General features: G+C 38.8%; 1 non-coding gene across 1 annotated transcript; it reads right to left on the bottom strand.

Moving 5' to 3' along the window:
* Positions 1-15,294: 15,294 nt before the first annotated feature.
* Positions 15,295-15,402, bottom strand: LOC130965032 (small nucleolar RNA R71). Its single transcript, XR_009081091.1, has one exon. It is a non-coding gene; the product is annotated as a small nucleolar RNA R71 (small nucleolar RNA).
* Between the last annotated feature and the right edge of the window lie 7,442 nt (positions 15,403-22,844).

Here is a 22,844-nt window from a genome sequence, read left to right as displayed (position 1 = left end):
TCGAAATGGATTTTTTGGAGCTACAGGAGTCCAATTGGCGCGCTCTCAACGGCGTTGGAAAGTAGACATCCAGGGCTTTCCAGCAATATATAATAATCCATACTTTGCACGAAGATAGACGACGTAACATGGCGTTGAATGCCAAGTACACGCTGCTGTTTGGAGTTAAACGCCAGAAACACGTCATGATCCGGAGTTGAACGCCCAAAACACGTCATAACTTGGAGTTCAACTCCAAGAAAAGCCTTTACTCGTGGATAGCTTTAGTCTCAGCCCCAGCACACACCAAGTGGGCCCCAGAAGTGGATTTCTGCACCAATTATCTTAGTTTACTCATATTCTATAAACCTAGGTTACTAGTTTTCTATTTAAACAACTTTTAGAGAATTATTTTGTAACTCATGACATTTTCAGATCTGAATTTTATACACTTTGACGGCATGAGTCTCTAAACTCCATTGTTGGGGGTGAGGAGCTCTGCAGCGTCTCGATGAATTAATACAATTCCTTTATTTTCCATTCAAACACGCTTGTTCTTATCTAAGATGTTCATTCGCGCTTAGTTATGGAGAAGGTGATGATCCATGACACTCATCACCTTCCTCAATCCATGAACGTGTGCCTGACAACCACCTCCGTTCTACATCAGATTGAATGAGTATCTCTTAGATTCATTACTCAGAATCTTCGTGGTATAAGCCGGATTGATGGCGGCATTCATGAGAATCCGGAAAGTCTAAACCTTGTCTGTGGTATTCTGAGTAGGATTCTGGGATTGAATGACTGTGACGAGCTTCAAACTCCTGAAGGCTGGGCGTTAGTGACAAACGCAAAAGAATCAATAGATTCTATTCCAACCTGATTGAGAACCGACAGATGATTAGCCGTGCTGTGACAGAGCATAGGAACGTTTTCACTGAGAGGATGGGAAGTAGCCATTGACAATGGTGACACCCTACATAGAGCTTTCCATGGAAGGGACTTTGCGTGTGGAAAAGGATTTCAAGGAAGAGTTGAAGTTCAGGGGACAAAGCATCTCCAAAACTCCAACATATTTCTCATTACTGCACAACAAGTAACGCTTTTATTCTCTTTTATTTTTTCCAATCTAATAATTCCAACTGATAATTTTAATTAAAATCCTGACTAAGAATAATAAGATAAACATAGCTTGATTCAAACCAATAATCTCCGTGGGATCGACCCTTACTCACGTAAGGTATTACTTGGACGACCCAGTGCACTTGCTGGTTAGTTGTGCGGATCACAAATTCGTGCACCATACGCTCAATTGCAATTTCAACTTTTTATCACAACTTCGCACAACTAACCAGCAAGTGCACTGGGTCGTCCAAGTAATAAACCTTACGCGAGTAAGGGTCGATCCCACGGAGATTGTTGGTATGAAGCAAGCTATGGTCATCTTGTAAATCTCAGTCAGGTGGATTCAAATGGTTATAGAGGATAAATGATAAATAAAACATAAAAGAAAGATAGAGATACTTATGTAATTCATTGGTGAGAATTTTAGATAAGTGCATGGAGATGCTTTGTCCCTTCCGTCTCTCTGCTTTCCTACTGTCTTCATCCAATCCTTCTTACTCCTTTCCATGGCAAGCTGTATATTGGGCATCACCGTTGTCAATGGCTACAGTCCCGTCCTCTCAGTGAAAATGTTCAACGCGCTCTATCACAGCACGGCTATTCAGCTGTCGGTTCTCGATCATGTCGGAATAGAATCAAGTGATTCTTTTGTGTCTGTCACTAACGCCCCACAATCGTGAGTTTGAAGCTCGTCACAGTCATTCAATCCTTGAATCCTACTCAGAATACCACAGACAAGGTTTAGACCTTCCAGATTCTATTGAATGCCGCCATCAATTCTAGCTTATACCACGAAGATTCCGATTAAGGGATCCAAGAGATATCCACTCAATCTAAGGTAGAACGGAGGTGGTTGTCAGGCACACATTCATAGGTGAGAATGATGATGAGTGTCACGGATCATCACATTCATCAAGTTGAGGAACAAGTGATATCTTAGAACAAGAATAAGCTGAATTGAATAGAAGAACAATAGTAATTACATTAATACTCGAGGTACAGCAGAGCTCCACACCTTAATCTATGGTGTGTAGAAACTCCACCGTTGAAAATACATAAGAACAAGGTCTAGGCATGGCCGAGAGGCCAGCCCCCAATGATCTAAGAACTAGACGTCCAAAGATGATCCTAAGATCTAAAGTGATCAAAAGATTTTTAATACAATAGCAAAAAGGTCCTATTTGTAGAGAACTAGTAGCTTAGGGTTTACAAAAGATGAGTAAATGACATAAAAATCCACTTCCGGGCCCACTTGGTGTGTGCTTGGGCTGAGCATTGAAGCTTTCATGTGTAGAGACTTTTCTTGGAGTTAAACGCTAGCTTTTGTGCCAGTTTGGGCGTTTAACTCCCATTCTTGTGCCAGTTCCGGCATTAAACGCCAAAATTCTTGAGCTGACTTGGAACGCCTGTTTGGGCCATCAAATCTCGAGCAAAGTATGGACTATTAAACATTGCTGGAAAGCCCAGGATGTCTACTTTCCAACGAAATTAAGAGTGCACCAATTGGGCTTTTGTAGCTCCAGAAAATTTACTTCGAGTGCAGGGAGGTCAGAATCCAATAGCATATGCAGTCCTTTTCAGCCTCTGAATCAGATTTTTGCTCAGGTCCCTCAATTTCAGCCAGAAAATACCTGAAATCACAGAAAAACACACAAACTCATAGTAAAGTCCAGAAAAGTGAATTTTAACTAAAAACTAATAAAAATGTAATAAAAACTAACTAAAATATATTAAAAATATACTAAAAACAGTGCCAAAAAGCGTATAAATTATCCGCTCATCAGTACCTAAAGGAATCAGGCTTATATATCTGAATGATGAGGCTCGGCTATGGCAACAGATTCTGAGCAACTATGTGATGCCGAGCACTCATGAGATGGAGGTGCCAGCTGCCATGATTACCCTCATCTGGTGTATGATGACGGGTAAGGACCTTTATCTACCTCGCTTCATCCGGCATTACATGGCCAGGGTCCATGTTCGAGGCACCCTCTCTTTTCCTTACCTGATTACTCAGTTGGGTCGCTGAGCTGAGGTCCCTTGGGAGGCTGTTGATGAAAGGCCCCCCGTAGCAAAGTGCCGAAAGATCATCTCGCATAGTCGAAGTTCCTGGCTTTCGGCTACCGCCCTCTATTTCTCACTGACACTACTGAGGCAGCCACATCTTCAGCTACCCCTTCTGCCTCCACTGGCCCAGCACCACCCATTGCGCCCCCACCTGCTCCTGAGCTCGTCTACCGTTTGGTGCACCGCCTCTTTGACCGCCTAGATCAGATGGAGGGCCATCACTAGCATCAGTTTGAGCGATCTAACCGTCGCACCAGCGACTTTTTGAGAGGTTTGAGCGTCGCCACAAGCGACGCTATGAGCACCTCAAGCTGATGACCCGCTCTGGTGGTGACATTCCCTCCGAGCCCGACACTCCCTCCGACACATCTGAGGATGAGGTGAGCGATCACGAGGAGGCGGCAGTTACCCAGGCTGAGCAGAGAGGTCCCGGCCACACTATACCACATCATGAGGAGCACCACCAGCTATAGACTGCAGATCCGGAGGTTCCTCAACGGACAGAGCCCCCTCTGCATCAGACCACTCCTCCGATCCTCTCAGCGACTGCAGATCCTTTGCCTACCATCGAGACACCAGCAGCCCATCCTTCCGGAGAGGACACTTCGTCACACCATGCTTGAGTGAGCATCGAGGACGATGCTATTATTTAAGTGTGGGGAGGTTGCCATCTCTGGCATCTATTTATTTTGGTAAAACACTACAAACTCTCTTCTTATTTTGTCCATTTTTTGTATTTTTGCACATTTTTCTCTTTTTGATTTTTTATTGTATTTTTTTGCATTATGCACTTTGAGCTATATGTATACATCTTGGATATTTTAGCTTGATTTGCACCTTAGTTTACTAGTTATTTATTAAGTGGATTAATTAGTATAGTTTATCCTTTTTGGCATATGATAGTTGATTTGATTGAAAATAAAAAAGGAAGTAAGCTAGAGACTTTAACAGAATCAATCCACACACCTTGTATATATAGCAATACGTGTTAGTTAGTTAACAACATTTTATCAAGGAGGAACGCTAAAACTTTAAAGCCATCCAATATATTTTACATTGAGAATAATGGAAACTCTTAATTTCTACTTGCATGACATACATAACTGATATATGATTTATTAGCTTGAGAACACACAGCCTGTGAGTTTTGAGCTTAATTGCATGGTTACATTTAAACCATAGTATTTTATTCCTGTGTGTTCCACCCTTCTTATTTATTCTGGTGTTCTTTACTTTGTTTTAATCTATATGTCCAATTATAGAATATAGATACATACCAAGATAGGATTGAGGCCATGTTTGATTATCAACTCACTAATCCCAAATAGAGCCTACCTTTTATGCCATCCTTGTTAGCCCCTTGAGCTTTTTAATCCCCTTCTGTTTTACAACCACATTACTATCCTTAAGCAGAAAAACAAAATAAAAATCCCAAGTTGAATCCTTGGTTAGCTTAAGATAGAAATTTTGTATAATTTAAGTGTGGAGAATTTTACGGGAACATGGGATGATAGAAAAAGTAGGAAATTAAATTAAACAAGTTATGTAAAAGTTTGGGAAGCATGATCATGTGAAATAAAAAAAAATTAAATTACCATGTGCATTATTTCAATAAGGGGATAAACAAATAATAATAATAATAATAATAATAATAATAATAATAATAATAATAATAATAATAATAATTAAATTCCCCAAATGCAAAAAGCGATGCACATGGGATAAAAATAAATAAAAATTAAAATATGAGCATGTAATATAGTGGGAAAAATATGGGAAAATAGGTAAAGAGGCTTTGCTTTACAAAATATGTATGTTAGGTGAGATCTTAGACTAATCAAGGATTCACTTAATTAGCTCACTTAGCCTTATACATATACCCTTACCTTTACCTTGGCCCCATTACAACCTTAATTAAAGACCTCATAATTTTTGTATGCCTATATTCTATGATTGTTGATTGGTTAGATGAAGAACAAAGTTATTGAAAGTAAGGATAAAAAGAAGAATATAGTGATTAACCCAATAAACACTGAGTGACTAGAGAATAAACACAAAATTAAGTGAGGGTTCAATGGCTCATCACCATATATCTCTACTTCTATTGTTAATTGCCTTGCAAGTTTGAAAAATATATTATTTACCTATCTCAATTGTAAAAATGCTTTAATATTATCTAAGGTTGGCTATGCGTATATGATTCCTTGAGAATGTGAATTAATTTAACTACATGTAAAGCTTTATATATAGGTGAATAATAACTAGATTTGCATGACTCATTTAGGTAGTTGCATCTAGGATAGGTTGCATTGCATGAGATCCCACTATTTCACCTTCCCTCTTTTCTCTTGGATTTAGCATGAGGACATGCTATTGTTTAAGTGTGGGGAGGTTGATAAACCCATATTTTATGACATATTTTGTGCTGAATTTAAGTGATTTATTCAATCCTTCACCCACTTATGCATGTGAAATTGCATGGTTTTACTTTCCCTTCTTATTATGTGATGTATGTGAAAAACATGTTTCCTAGGCTTTAAAAATATTAATTTTAATTACCTTGTAATGCCATTCGATGTCGTGATTTGTGTGTTAAGTATTTTCAGATCTTCTAAGGCATGTATAATTTAAAAGATGGAAATGAGACATACAAAAAACGGAAGGAAAGCATAAAATGGAGTTTTTGAAGAAATTGGCAGTGACGCGTCCGCATGGACGACGCGGATGCGTGGTTCGCACAAAAAGGGATCGATGCGAGCGCATGGATGAGGCGAACACGTGACTCACAAAATACAACTGACGCGGGCGCATGACTGACGCAACCGCATGGTAGGGCAACACTCCAGATGACGCGACCGCGTGACCCACGCGGACGTGTGACGTGCACGATCTGCAGAATTTGCAGAAGTTGTCCTCAGCGATTTCCGGGCCTTTTGGCCCAGATCCAAACCCAGAGAACACAGATTGAAGGATTTTAAATGGAAGGATCCACCCATTCATGAGAGAGAGAAAATACACATTTTTAGGATTTAGATGTAGTTTTTAGTGAGAGAGGTTCCCTCCTCTCTCTTAGGATTAGGATTAGGATTTTTAGAACTTAGGAATATTTTTATCTCATCTTTATATCAGGTTCAATATCTTTTTATTTCGACTTTTGTTAATTGTTGATTATTGATGTTGCTTATTTGGCTTATGACTCTTCATATTTGGATTGATTTTATTTTATTAATGCAATTGAGGTATTTCAGACTTATATGTTATTGATGCTTGGGCTCTATCCAAATTATTTTCATTCAAGTAGATTTTATTCCCTTTTGGCTTTGGTTTATTAATTGGTAACTCTTGAGTTGTCGAACTCAGCAGTGGTTGAAATTGGCAGATTCTAATTGATCTAGATCGCTCTAAAACTAGTCTTCCCACAGGGATTGACTAGGACTTGAGGATCAAACTAATTAGTCCACTTGACTTTCCTTTGCTTTAATAAAGGTTAACTAAGTGGGAAAAAATCCAATTCTCATCACAATTGATAAGAACAACTGGATAGGACTTCCAGTTTTCATACATTGCCAAGAGTTTCTATTAGATATTAATTTATTAATTCTTGCAATCTATTTCTCTTGCTTAAAACCTTTTTAAAATCCCAAAATATACCTTTGCATAACCAATAATAAGAACACCTCCCTGCAATTCCTTGAGAAGACGACACAAGGTTAAAATACTTCGGTTATCAATTTTATCAAGGGTTTGTTACTTGTGACAACCAAATGTTTGTACGAAGGGATTTTCTGTTGGTTTAGAATCTATGCTTACAACGCTACTATAGTTTTATAAAATTATTTACTAGCAAAAATCCTAACGTCAATCCACCAGATGAGTGGTCTAGAGAAATCTGAGCTTTCTTTATAAGCCCATAATAGAAGATGTCTAACTGCACCCACTCTGAAAATATTTCAGAGGGGCATTTTCTTAGCATCTCTCTGTATCTCTCCCATGCATCATAAAGGGATTCATTATCTCCTTGTTTGAAGCCTTGGATGCTCAGCCTTAGCTGTGTCATCAGTTTTGGAGGAAAGTAGTGATTCAGGAATTTTTCTGACAACTGTTTCCATGTCTTTATGCTGTCCTTAGGTTAGTTATTTAACCACCTCTTAGCTTGGTCTTTTACAGCAAATGGAAATAGTAACAATCTGTAGACATCCTGATCTACTTTCTTATCATGTACTATGTCAGTAATTTGTAAAAACTATGCCAGAAACTCTGTAGGTTCTTCCTGTGGAAGACCAAAATACTGGCAACTTTACTGTACCATGATAATGAGCTGAGGGTTCAACTCAAAGCTACTGACTCCGATGGAGGGTATATAGATACTACTCCCGTATGAAGCAGTAGTGGGTTAGCATATAACCCTAGAGTCCTTCTGGACTGTTCATTTCCACTTAGGTCCATGATGGAGAAAGGGAGATGATGTGGATTTATTTTATTTATTTTATTAAAAAAATTTTTTTTGAAATAATAAAATAAAATAAAAACCAAAATAAAAGACGAAAAATAAAAATTTTGAAAATATTTTATGAAGATTTTCGAAAAAGTGTGGAGAGAGAAAGTGGTTAGGATATTTTTGAAAGAGATATGATTGAAAAATTTTGACCAAGTCAACCCAAGTAATTCGAAAATTATGAGAAATTAAAGGAAAAGATATTTTTTTATTTTTGAAATTTTTTTATGAAAGAGAAAAACACACAAAAGACACAAGACTTAAAATTTTTAGATCTAATGCTCCTTGTTTTCAAAAATTTTGGAGGGAAAACACCAAGGGACACCAAACTTAAAAATTTTAAGATCAAAACACAAAGAAGACTCAAGAACACTTTGAAGATTCACAAGAACAACAAGAACAAAAGAAAGAACACCAAACTTAAAATTTTTTGAAAACCAAATTAAATTTTCGAAAATTAAAGAAAATTAACAAGAGAACACCAAACTTAAAGTTTGGCACAAGATTCAATCAAAGAAAAATTATTTTTGAAAAAGTTTTAAAAAGAAGATACCCAATTGCCAAGAACATAAGCCAACGCTCTAGCCAACTGAGCTATAAATTTAACGTGTTTTAAAAAGGTAATTAATAAATAAAAATTTTTTGAAAACTAAAAATTTGAAAAAGCACAAGAAAAACAAGAAATGACACAAAACAAGACAAACCAAAGATCAAACAAGAAAAATTGACAAGAACAATTTGAAGATCAAGGAAAAACAAGAACACGCAATTCGAAAAATTGAGAGACAAAGAAAAGCATGCAATTGGCACCAAACTTAGAACATGACACTAAACTCATAAAAAAAATGAAAATTCAATTAAAGAAAAATAATATTTTTGAAAATTTTTTTTAAAAGGAATAATAGAAGATGCAATCCTAGTGACTCTAAACCAAAAAGACAAATTTTTCCTAATCTAAGTAACAAGAATCACCGTCAGTTGTTCAAACTCAAACAATCCCCGGCAACGGCGCCAAAAACTTGGTGCACGAAATTTGAAATCACAATTCTTCACAACTTCGCACAACTAACCAGCTAGTGCACTGGGTCGTCCAAGTAATACCTTACGTGAGTAAAGGTCGAATCCCACGGAGATTGTCGGCTTGAAGCAAGCTATAGTTATCCTGTAACTCTTAGTCAGGATATAATATCAATAATGATTCTTAGTTTTAATTGTAAAAAGTGAAAGGGGCATAAAATAAATAATTGTTATGCAATAATGGAGAATATGTTAGAATTTTGGAGATGCTTTGTCCTCTGAATTCCTGCAACATAATGCTTTCTCACTTTCATACATGCAAGGCTCCTTCCATGGCAAGCTGTATGTAGGGCATCACCGTTGTCAATGGCTACTTCCCATCCTCTCAGTGAAAATGGTCCAAATGCTCTGTCACAGCACGGCTAATCATCTGTCGGTTCTCGATCATGTCGGAATAAGATCCCTTGATCCTTTTGCGTCTGTCACTACGCCCAACACTTGCGAGTTTGAAGCTCGTCACAGTCATCCAATCCCAGAATCCTACTCAGAATTCCACAGACAAGGTTTAGACTTTCCGGATTCTCAAGGATGCTGCCAATGGATTCTAGTTTATACCACGAAGATTCTGATTAAGGAATCTAAGAGATATTCATTCAATCTAATGTAGAATGGAGGTGGTTGTTAGGCACACGTTCATGGATTGAGGAAGGTGATGAGTGTCACAGATCATCACCTTCTTCATAGTGAAGCGCGAATGAACATCTTAGATAGGAACAAGCGTGTTTGAATGGAAAACAGAAATAATTGCATTAAGTCATCGAGACGCTGCAGAGCTCCTCACCCCCAACAATGGAGTTTAGATACTCATGCCGTCAAAAGGTACAAAATTTAGATCTGAAAATGTCATGAGATACAAAATAAGTCTCTAAAAGTTGTTTAAATACTAAACTAGTAGCCTAGGTTTACAGAAAATAAGTAAACTAAGATGAATAGTGCAGAAATCTACTTTTGGGGCCCACTTGGTGTGTGCTGGGGCTGAGACTTAAGCTTCTCACATGCCTGGGCTGTTTCTGGAGTCGAACGTCAGGTTGTAACCTGTTTCTGGTGTTGAACTCCAACTCGCAACCTGTTTCTGGCGCTGAACGCCAGACTGCAACATGGAACTGGCGTTAAACGCCAGTTTATGTCGTCTATCTTCGCGCAAAGTGTGGACATTTATATATTGCTGGAAAGCCCTGGATGTCTACTTTCCAACCCAATTGAGAGCGCGCCAATTGGACTCATTTAGCTCCAAAATATCCATTCCGAGTGCACGGAGGTCAGAATCCAACAGCATCAGCAGTCCTTTTTCAGCCTAAATTAGATTTTTGCTCAGCTCCCTCAATTTCAGCCAGAGAATGCCTGAAATCACAAAAAAATACACAAACTCATAGTAAAGTCCAGAAATATGAATTTTGCCTAAAAACTAATAAAAATATACTAAAAACTAAATAAAACACACTAAAATCTACATCAAATTACCCCCAAAAAGCGTAGAAAATATCCGCTCATCACACTCTCCTAAGCAATATAGAAGAGAATCCAAAAAGAGAGTGCAGGGTCATTGATATTATCAAAATGGCCGAATCCAAGGAGGAAGGGGAGGACGTGAATCCCAATGAGAAAGACCTCATGGGACGTCCTCCAGACAGAAAGGAGTTCTCTATTAAGGATCTAAAGGAATCTGAGGCTCATATAGAGACCATTGAGATTCCATTAAACTTTCTTCTGCCATTCATGAGCTCTGAGAACTATTCTTCCTCTGAAGAGGATGAAGATGTAACTGAAGAGCAAGTTGCTCAATATCTAGGAGCCATCATGAAGCTGAATGCCAAGTTGTTTGGTAATGAGACTTGGAAAGATGAACCTCCCTTGCTCATTAGTGAACTAAATACATAGGTTCAGCAAACTTTACCTCAAAAGAAACAAGATCCTGGTAAATTCTTAATACCATGTACCATAGGCACCATGACCTTTGAGAAGGCTCTGTGTGACTTGGGGTCAGGTATAAATCTTATGCCACTCTCTGTAATGGAGAAACTAGGAATCTTTGAGGTACAAGCTGCAAGAATCTCATTAGAGATGACAGACAAGTCAATAAAACAAGCTTATAGATTGGTAGAGGACGTGTTAGTGAAGGTTAAAAGCCTTTACATCCCTGCTGATTTCATAATCCTAGACACTGGAAAGGATGAGGATGAATGCATCATCCTTGGAAGACCCTTCTTAGCCACAGCAGGAGCTGTGATTGATGTTGACTGAAGAGAGAACTTTTGCGTGGTCTAGAATTCAGAATAAATTCCCGTTGCAAGTATAGCTTCTAAACCAACAAAAGTCCTTTCTTACAAACATTTTGGTTGTCACAAGTAACAAACCCCTAAATAAATTGATAACCGAAGTATTTAAACCTCGGATCGTCTTTTCAAGGAATTGCAGGGAAGTATGTTCTTATTATTGATTATGAGTTTTGTAAATTGGGGATTTTGAAAGCAAGGAACAAGTAATTTAATTGACAAGAAAGATTAATAATTAATAAAAAAAAGAACTCTTGGCAATGTATGAGAATTTGGAAGTCCTATCCTAGTTATCCTTATCGATGGTGATGAGAATTGAATTTAATGCCACTTAGTTAACCTTTACTAAAGCAAAGGAAAGTCAAGTGGACTAATTAGTTTGATCCTCAGGTCCTAGCCAATTCCTAAAAAAGGTGATGAGCGGATAATTTATATGTTTTTTGGCATTGTTTTTAATATGCTTTTAGTATGTTTTAGTTTGTTTTTATTATATTTTTATTAGTTTTTATTTAAAATTCACTTTTCTGGACTTTACTATGAGTTTGTGTGTTTTTCTATGATTTCAGGTATTTTCTGGCTGAAATTGAGGGACCTGAGCAAAAATCTGATTCAGAGGCTGAAAAGGGCTGCAGATGCTGTTGGATTCTAACCTCCCTGCACTCGAAGTGGATTTTCTGGAGCTACAGAAGCCCAATTGGCGCGTTCTCAATTTCGTTGGAAAGTAGACATTCAGGGATTTCCATCAATATATAATAGTCCATACTTTGCCCGAGATTTGATGGCCCAAACAGGCGTTTCAAGTCAGCTTTAGAATTCCCGGTGTTAAACGCCGGAACTGGCACAAAAGTGGGAGTTAAACGCCCAAACTGGCACAAAAGCTAGCGTTTAACTCCAAGAAAAGTCTCTACACATGGAAACTTCAATGCTCAGCCCAAGCACACACCAAGTGGGCCCGGAAGTGGATTTTTACGTCATTTACTCATTTCTGTAAACCCTAGGCTACTAGTTCTCTATAAATAGGACCTTTTGCTATTGTATTTGGAGAATCTTTCAATCTTCGGATCATCTTTTGATCATGTTTTTATGATTGAACCCTCTTTGGGAGGCTGGCCATTCGGCCATGCCTAGACCTTGTTCTTATGTATTTTCAACGGTAGAGTTTCTACACACCATAGATTAAGGTGTGGAGCTTTGCTGTACCTCGAGTATTAATGCAATTACTATTGTTCTTCTATTCAATTCAGCTTATTCTTGTTCTAAGATATCACTTGTTCCTTAACTTGATGAATTTGATGATCCGTGACACTCATTATCATTCTCACCTATGAACGTGTGCCTGACAACCACCTCCGTTCTACCTTAGATTGAGTGGATATCTCTTGGATTCCTTAATCAGAATCTTCATGGTATAAGCTAGAATCCATTGGCGGCATTCTTGAGAATCCGGAAGGTCTAAACCTTGTCTATGGTATTCTGAGTAGGATTCAGGGATTGAATGACTGTGACGAGCTTCAAACTCGCGATTGTGGGGCGTTAGTGACAGACGCAAAAGAATCACTGGATTCTATTCCGACATGATCGAGAACCGACAGATGAATAGCCGTGCTGTGACAGAGTGCGTTGAACATTTTCACTGAGAGGACGGGACTGTAGCCATTGACAACGGTGATGCCCAACATACAGCTTTCCATGGAAAGGAGTAAGAAGGATTGGATGAAAACAGTAGGAAAGCAGAGAGACGGAAGGGACAAAGCATCTCCATACGCTTATCTGAAATTCTCACCAATGAATTACCTAAGTATCTCTATCTTTATTTTATGTCTTATTCATCTTTTAATTATCAATCCTCCATAACCATTTGAATTGGCCTGACTGAGATTTACAAGATGACCATAGCTTGCTTCATACCACAATCTCCGTGGGATCGACCCTTACTCGCGTAAGGTTTATTACTTGGACGACCCAGTATACTTGCTGGTTAGTTGTGCAAAGTTGTGATAAAGAGTTGAGATTGCAATTGAGCGTACCATGTTGATGGCACCATTGATGATCACAATTTCGTGCACCAAGTTTTTGGCGCCGTTGCCGGGGATTATTTGAGTTTGGACAACTGACGGTTCATCTTGTTGCTTAGATTAGGTAATTTTATTTTATGTTTAAGCTTTTTATTTTTCAAAAATATAAAAAAATATTTCTATTTTGTTCTTCAGAGTTTTTAAGAATGGATTCTAGAGCTTGTTGATTTCTATCAATTTTGCTGTTGTGCGCAATGATCTGCTAAAGCTTGGCTGGCCATTGGCCATGTCTAGTGTTTTGGACCGGAGCTTTCACTGAAAGCTTAGCTGGCTGTGAAGCCATGTCTAATTCCTGGACTGGAGTCTTAGACTAGCATTGCAATGATTCCTGGAATTCTCATTAAGAATTTTGAACCCTTGTTTTTCTTTTCCACTCAATTTTCGAAAAAGCACAAAAAAATTTATAAAATCTTAAAATCAAAAATATTTTTATGTTTCTTGTTTGAGTCTAGTGTCTAATTTTAAGTTTGGTGTCAATTGCATGTCTTTATTCTTCTAATTTTCGAAAATTACATGCATTATGTTCTTCATTGATCTTCAAGTTGTTCTTGATGATTTCCTTGCTCTGATCTTTAAATTCTCTTGTCTTGAGTGTTTTGTTGTTTCTCATATGCATTCTCAATTTGTTAGTGTCAATAGTATACAAACTTCTAAGTTTGGTGTCTTGCATGCATTGTTTATTTGATCTTAGTTTCATTTTGATTATTCTTCATCATTAAAAATTCAAAAAAAAATTTTAATTTGTGTCTTTTCAAGTAAATAATACAGAGAATTGATGATTCAGAACATGCAGCAGAGGAATTACACAGAAAAAGCTGAGCGTTCAAAGCGCCCAGTGAAGAAGAAAAACTGGCGTTTAAACGCCAGCCAGGGTACCTGGTTGGGCGTTTAACGCCCAAAAGGGTAGCATTTTGTGCGTTAAACGCCAGAATGGATACCATTCTGGGCGTTTAACGCCAGGATGATACAAGAGGGAAGATTTTGTTTTTAATTCAAATTTTTTTTCAAGTTTTCATAATTTTTCAAAATCAAATCTTTTTCAAACCATATCTTTTCAATCATATATTTTCAAAATCAATTTCTTTCCATTCTCAAAAATACTTGCCTACAATTAATGATTTGATTCAACATTTCAAGTATGTTGCCTTTTCTGTTAAGAAAGGTTTAATGTTTGAATCATATCCTTTAAATTTCTTGTTAGCCAAATCATTAATTTTAAAAATCAAATCTTTTTAAATTGTTTCTCAATCATATATTTTCAATCATATCTTTTTAAAACCATAACTCTTCAATCATATCTTCTTAATCACATCTTTTTCCAAATAATTTTCAATCTTTTTTATTTCTAATTTCAAAATATTTTTCAAAAATCAATTTATGTCTTTCCCAACTTTAATTTTCGAAAATCATTCTTCAATTTTTCAAAATTTCTTCAAAATCTTTTAATTTATTTTCGAAAATTCTTCCCCTCTTCTCACATCCTTCTATTTAAGGACTAACACTCCTCCACTATCAACAATTCAAACTCTATCTCTCTTGATAAGTTTGAATTCTTCTTCTTCTACCTCCTCCTTCTATTCTTCTTTTCCTCTGACATCTCAAGGAATCTCTATACTGTGACATAGAGGATTCCATATTTTCTTGTTCTCTTCTCTTTCATATGAGCAGGAGCAAAGACAAAAGCATTCTTGTTGAGGCTGACCCTGAACCTGAAAGGACCTTGAAGCGAAAGCTAAGAGAAGCTAAAGCACTACTCTCTGTAGAGGACCTAACAGAAATCTTCAAATAAGAAGAAAACATGGCAGCCGAAAACAACAACAATGCCAACAATGCAAGGAAGGTGCTGGGTGACTTTACTGCACCTACTCCCGACTTCTATGGGAGAAGCATCTCTATCCCTGCCATTGGAGTAAACAACTTTGAGCTTAAGCCTCAATTAGTTTCTCTAATGCAACAGAATTGCAAGTTCCATGGACTTCCATTGGAAGATCCTCATCAGTTTTTAGCTGAATTCTTACAAATCTGTGACACTGTCAAGACCAATGGGGTTGACCCTGAGGTCTACAGACTTATGCTATTCCCTTTTGCTGTAAGAGACAGAGCTAGGATATGGTTGGACTCACAACCTAAAGAAAGCCTGAACTCTTGGAAAAAGCTAGTCAATGCCTTCTTGGCAAAGTTCTTTCCACCTCAAAAATTGAGTAAGCTTAGAGTGGAAGTCCAAACCTTCAGACAGAAGGAAGGTGAATCCCTCTATGAAGCTTGGGAAAGATACAAACAATTGATCAAAAAGTGTCCTTCTGACATGCTTTCTAAATGGAGCATCATAGGTATCTTCTATGATGGTCTGTCTAAACTGTCCAAGATGTCATTGAACAACTCTGCTGGAGGATCTCTTCATCTGAAGAAGACGCCTGCAGAAGCTCAAAAACTCATTGAAATGGTTGCAAATAACCAATTCATGTACACTTCTAAAAGGAATCCTATGAACAATGGGACGAATCAGAAGAAAGGAGTTGTTGAGATTGATACTCTGAATGCCATATTGGCTCAGAACAAAATATTGACTCAGCAAGTCAATATGATTTCTCAAAGTCTGTCTGGAATGCAAGCTGGACCAGGCAGTACTAAGGACGCTTCATCTGAAGAAGAAGCTTATGATCTTAAGAACCCATCAATGGAAGAGGTGAATTACATGGGAGAACCCTATGAAAACACTTATAATCCTTCATGGAGAAATCATCCAAATCTCTCATGGAAGGATCAACAGAGACCTCAACAAGGTTTCAACAACAATAATGGTGGAAGAAACATGTTTAGCAATGGCAAGCCTTTTCCATCATCTTCTCAGCAACAGACAGAGAATTCTAAGCAGAGCCACTCTGACTTGGCAACCATGGTCTCTGATCTAATCAAAACCACTCAAAGTTTCATGACTGAAACAAGGTCCTCCATTAGAAACTTGGAGGCACAAGTGGGTCAGCTGAGTAAGAAAGTTACTGAACTCCCTCCTAGTACTCTTCCAAGCAATACAGAAGTGAATCTAAAAGGAGAGTGTAAAGCCATCAACATGGCCAAATTTGGAGAGGAGGAAGAGGCAGTGATCGCCACTGAGGAAGACCTCAATGGACATCCACTGGCCTCCAATGAGTTCCCTAATGAGGAACCTTGGGAATCTGAGGCTCACACTGAGACCATAGAGATTCCATTGGATTTACTTCTGCCATTCATGAGTTCTGATGAGTATTCTTACTCTGAAGAGGATGAAGATGTCACTGAAGAGCAAGTTGCTAAGTACCTTGGAGCAATCATGAAGCTAAATGACAAGCTATTTGATAATGAGACATGGAAGGATGAACGCCCTTTGCTCACCAAAGAACTGGATGACTTGACTAGGCAGAGATTACCTTAAAAGAGACAGGACCCTGGAAAGTTCTCAATACCTTGTACATTAGGCACCATGACCTTCGAGAAGGCTCTGTGTGACCTAGGGTCAAGCATAAACCTCATGCCTCTCTCTGTAATCGAGAAGCTAGGGATCTTTGAGGTACAAGCTGCAAGAATCTCACTAGAGATGGCAGACAATTCAAGAAAACAAGCTTCTGGACTTGTAGAGGATGTTCTGGTAAAGATTGAAGACCATTACATCCCTGCTGATTTCATAGTTCTAGAGACTGGGAAGTGCATGGATGAATCCATCATCCTTGGCAGACCCTTCCTAGCCACAGCAAAGGCTGTGATTGATGTTGAAATAAAATCAACCCAAACATAAAGAGTTCATAAACTAATAAAAGAGAGAATAAATAAAAAGAACATTAAACCTGTGATGAAGAAATAATCCCAATAAGATAAATCCTAATCCTAATCCTAATTCCTAAGAGAGAGGAGAGAACCCCTCTCTCTAAAAACTACATCTAATCCTAAAACTATGTATGAATGAATGATTGTTGTATGAAGTGTTGTCTTGAGTCTCTGCATGTTCCCTGATTTTAATCTCTGTTTCTGGGCCAAAAACTGGGTTAAAATGTGGCCTAGGATCTCTGCTAGTGACTTTTGTAATTCTGCAGATTGCGCACGTCACGCGGCCGCGTCGTCCACGCGATCACGTCACTCAGCATTTTTCGTACCACGCGTGCGTGTCGTCCACGCATTCGCGTCGTTCGTGCAGCTTCCAGTCCGTGCGATCGCATCAGGCACGCGAACGCGTCACTCTGATTTTTTCCATTTCGCGCGGTCGCGTGAGCCATGCGACCGCGTGACTTCTCGCTGGTCATCTCCTAAATTCCTTGTGTTCCTTCCATTTTTGCACGCTTCCTCTTCATTCCTTATGCCATCCTTGCCCTATGAAACTTGAAACACTTAACACACAGATCACGGCATCAAATGGTACGAAGGAAAATAAAAATATACAACTAAAAGGTCTTTAGGAAGCAAGTTTTCAATCATAGAATAATTTGGGAAGGAATTGTAAATACATTCTAATCATATGAATAAGTGGGTGAAAAGCTTGATAAAACCACTCAATCAAACACAATATAAACCATAAAATAGTGGTTTATCATTGACAGAGGAGAGCTAGTCCTTCAATTGAATGGGGACTACCTTGTGCTTAAAGCTCAAGGATCTTCCTCTGCAACCATGGAGAGGAAGCATGAAAAGCTTCTCTCAATACAGAGTCAAACAAAGCCCCCACAATCAAACTCTAAGTTTGGTGTTGGAATGCCACAACCAAACTCTAAGTTTGGTGTTGAGAAGCCCCCACATTCAAACTCTAAGTTTGGTGTTGGGAGGCCCTCATCATGCTCTGAACATCTGTGAAGCTCCATGAGAGCTCACTGTCAAGCTATTGACATTAAAGAAGCGCTTACTGGGAAGCAACCCAATTTTTATTTATCCATATTTCTATTTTTCTTTTATGTTTTATTAGGTTTATGATCATGTGGAGCCACAAAACAATTGCAAAAATTAAAAATAGAATAAAAAACAGCAAAAGAAAAAGCACACCCTGGAGGAAGAGCTGTCTGGCATTTAAACGCCAGAAACAAGCATCTGTTTGGCGTTTAACGCCAGAAACAAGCACCAAGCTGGCGTTTAATGCCAGAAACAAGCATCAGGCAGGCGTTTAACGCCAGAAACAAGCTAAAGTCTGGCGTTAAATGCCAGGATTTCATACAAAGGGCGTTTTACACGCCTAAAAGGTACAGGGATGAGAAATCCTTGACACCTCAGGATCTGTGGACCCCACAGGATCCCCACCTACCCCACTTCTCTCTTCTTTACACAATCCAATAACACTATACCTTTCACCAATCACCTCAATCTCTCTTCCCCATTACCCCTTCACCAATCACATCCATCCACTCTTCCCCATAAACCCCACCTACCTTCAAATTCAAAATCTCTTTTCCACCCAAACCCACCCTAAATGACCGAACCCTAACCCCTCTCCCTCCACTATATAAACCCCTTCATTCTTCTTCATTTTCACACAATACTACTGATAAACCACTATTTTATAGTTTATCTTGTACTCAATTGAGTGGTTTTTATTAACTCTTTACCCACTTATTCATACTATTTGCATGGTTTTATATTTCCTTCCTAATTATGTGTTTTGATTGAAAACATGCTTCTTTGATCTTATATTTGCTTATTATTAATCCTCTCTTATTACCATTAGATGCCTTGATATGTGTGTTAAGTGTTTTCAGAGATTATAGGGCATGAATGGCTCAGAGGATGGGAAGAAAGCATGCAAAAGAGGAAGGAATGCAAGAACTTGGAGAAATTGCTAAGCTGTCCAGCCTGACCTCTCTGCACTCAAACGGTTATAACTTTAGCTACAGAGGTCCAAATGATACGGTTCCAGTTGCGTTGGAAAGCCAACGTCCGGGGCTTCGATTTGATATATAATATGCCATAGTAGCCCTGACGCTAGGCGACGCGACTGCGTGCCCCATGCGGCCGCGTCGCAAGTGACGAAAATCAGCGAATTTGAATTCGCAAACAGCAAATTCTGGGCTGTTTCAGACCCAGTTCTCGGCCCAGAAAACACAGATTTGAGGCTATAAAGTAGAGGGATAGCATCCATTCATGAGGATGCTCTCATAATTTACTTTTCATGTTTTAGATGTAGTTTTGGAGAGAGAGGTTCTCTCCTCTCTCTCTCTCTTAGGATTTAGGTAGTGTTTTTAGAAATTAGGATTTAGGACTTCTCTTAGATTTCTAGAGTGACTCTCGATCCCAGGTTTAATATTCATTTTTACTATTTAAATTTCTCTTTTGTATTTTGATTACTCTGAAGCTTTTATTATATTCGATTGATGTTGCCCAATTGGCTGTTGATGACATTTTTATTTAATGATATTTGAGGAATTTTAGTTTATGATTGTCCATTTTTATTATTCCCAATATGAGGATATTGTTATTCTAGTAGATTTAGTTTTTCCCCTTTTGGCCTTGGTTAAATAATTGGTAACTCTAGAGTTATTAAACTCATTGTTGATTGAAAATTGGAATTCATCCACTAAACTTACCCTCATTGTTAGAGGTTAACAAAGTGGGAGAAAAATCCAATTCTAATCACAATTGATAAGGATAACTAGGAAAGGACCTCCAGTTCTTATACCTTGCCAAAGGTTTATTTTACAGCTATTATTATTTTATTTTACTTGTCATATAATATATTCGCACCTTACTTCCAAAACCCCAATTTTACCTTTTTCATAGCCAATAATAAGAACATACCTCCCTGCAATTCCTTGAGAAGACGACCCGAGGTTTAAATACTCGGTATTCAATTTTAAAGGGGTTTGTTACTTGTGACAACCAAAACATTTGTACGAAGGGATTTCTGTCGGTTTAGAGACTATATCTACAACGCGACTGTTTTTATGACATTCTTTACTGGCAAAAATCCCGACGTCAAAATGGCGCCGTTGCCGGGGAATTGCAAACGTGTGCCTTATTATTGGTTATTGTAAATATTTTTCAAAAAAAAATTCAGATTTTTATTTTAAAATTTTTTTCAAAATTATTTTCCTATCTTTTTCAAAAATTATATCCTTTTCAAAATATTTTCTTTTTATTAATTTTTGTTTTTATTTTCCCCTAATACTATGAATTCTCATCCCTCTCACTTTGAGTTTGGTTCTAACTTTGTTGAAGGAAATAGAAACCACAGCAGGAATATGCATCAAGGTCAGACCAATCAAGGATGGATAGAGCTAAGAGGATCTAATCAACCCTTTAGGCAACAACACCATCCTAGATATCATGAACAAAGACCAGGCTACAATACATCCCAAGCTGATAGATATGGTGGACCACCTTGTAGCTACCAACAAGCCCCACCCTATGCTCAGAGATTATCCTTTCAACACAACCTCAACCCACCACACTCACAAGCCCCTTTCCGCCATTCACCTCCATATGACCCTAACCCTCAACTACCATACCAACCACCTTATGAGCCATATGAACCATATATAGAACCACCCCAATTCCAACCCAATTACTCACAAGAACCACCACTTCAATATTCACCATCTCCATATCCATCAATCCAAGAGCATTATGATCCTACTTATGAAAACCGAGTGAATCAAGAGGCAAAGGATCGTCTCAAGGAAACAATGGATCGATTTCAGGCAACCACTCAACAACTGGGGCAAGTATTAATTCAATGGGCTTCTAGATGCTTAAATACACAAGGATCAGCCACAACCCCATGTGGACAGTCTAGTGAAGAGCTTAGCATGAAGGAGATACCAGAAACCCCAGTGAACAAGACAGAGAATGAATTTGTACTAGAAAATGTAGAAGAAGCTGTCATTGTTCAAGAAGAAGAAGAAGTGGTTGAAGACTTAGGAGATGCAGAACCTCCATGGGAAAGTCAAGACATAGAGCCTCCTTCCAAGACGGTTGAAATTGATGCTGAAGAGGGTGTACAACCTCCAAAGCATATCATAGTTGAAGACTTGGAAGAGGTTGATCAAGAGATGGAGATTCAAGAAGAAGAAGCACAACCTCCCATGCCCTTGGAAAGCAATGAAAAGGAGATTGAATTGAAAGAGAGCTACCAAGAGGAAGAGGTTGAAATTGAAGAAGTTTGCAAAGAGGTGGTAATTATCAGAGAAGAGCACAAGGGAGTGGAGCTTGCAATTTCATTAAAGATACCTCCCCCTAAGTCGCCATCATCCTTCACAACATTCAAGTGGGTAAAATTCATATCCCATAGCTTTCTAATCCCACTTGAATATGGGCTACTGGAGACGGATGGTCAACTTAGAGTTCTTTGTGACATTAAGAGTAAGCGGAAGATGGCCAGTGGTAAGAATTGTCCTGCAAGGTTCATTATGGTTGGAAGCTTTAAGCTTAAACGCAAAGGTTGGTATAGAGCTCAACGGAATGGGTCTAGGAAGCTCTTTGGTCGCAGTAGTGAGAATTCAGATCACCTTTCACCCGGCTGGAAAAATGCAGATCAAGACAAAAACGGGTGTAAAGGTAAAGTTTGGGATCCTGGAATCTGTTATGACATTTGTCACCCCGGGAGCCTAAGAATCTATTTGAAGCTTCGTAAGGGCTTTACGTGCTTAGTCTGGGACCCCGGAGGTTACTGGAGATACAAACATTGGTGGGGATTCCTGGATCAGTACAAGCATAAGCCACCATGACAGGAAGCTCATCAAATGTCCAACTTAAGGACTTTAACTAAAAGTGCTAGGTGGGAGACAACCCACCATGGTATGATCGTTCATTTTTTATTTTTATTTAGTTTTATTTGTTTTTGAATTTTATTTTATTTTATTTTGTTATATTAAACCTGGAGTTTTGCATCACATTAATATTAACACTGCATTCTGCATTTTTCAGATTATAAAAAAAAAATTTCGCTACACGACGCGATCGCATCAGCGACGCGTCCGCGTCGCTTGGAGAGAAAAGAAAAATAAAAGTGAACAGAGAGTCACGCTGGAGCGTGGCTGGAGGCGTGCTAATGGCACATATCGACCCACGCGACCACGTCGCTGACGCGTCCGCGTCGAATGGGAAGTATGGCCTCCCACGCGACCGCGTGACCCATGCGGCCGCGTGCCCTGATTTTCGACGTCAAAAAGGTGCATGGCCGAAAGTTGTACTGGAATTGGGCTGGACTCGTGCTAGAAGCCCAAGCCCTCCCACGCGACTGCGTGCCCCACGCCGCGTCGTTTTCCAAAAATGGCCATCCACGCGATCGTGTCACCCACGCGATCGTGTCACCCCAATTTTGGCAATTAAATTGAATCGAACAGAGAGTTGTGCTGGAGCGAGGCTGCACTCGCGCCAGCAGCGCAACACGGGTCACGCGACCGCGTGACTGACGCGATCGCGTCGTCTTACCTGACGCGCACCCACGCGAACGCGTGCCTTCCGCGGCCGCGTCGCATGCGCCGCACAGCTCACCCTAAAATTGCCACATATCTTATCTTCCTCTCCTCCAAATCCTAATTTTTCTTCTCCTTTCTTATTTGCTTCCTCTTCCCTTCTTTCCCTTCTCATTCTTCTTTTTCTTCTTATTTTATTTTTATTTATTTGCATATTTCATTCATTGCATTTTAATTTTGCGCACATTTTTATCTTTCCCTTGGTGTTAAAAAATTTTCTTATTCAACTGTTGCTTCTTTTCTTTAATTTATTTTGGTAACTTGTTTTACACTGTGGGATGATATTAATTGTATGCCAATGCCAATCTTTTATGATACTTGCACTCCA

The sequence above is a fragment of the Arachis stenosperma genome, chromosome 2, assembly GCF_014773155.1.
Source record: "Arachis stenosperma cultivar V10309 chromosome 2, arast.V10309.gnm1.PFL2, whole genome shotgun sequence".
Taxonomy (NCBI): domain Eukaryota; kingdom Viridiplantae; phylum Streptophyta; class Magnoliopsida; order Fabales; family Fabaceae; genus Arachis; species Arachis stenosperma.
The sequence above is the reverse complement of the archived record's forward strand: the minus strand, read 5'-3'. Positions and strand labels throughout refer to the sequence as shown.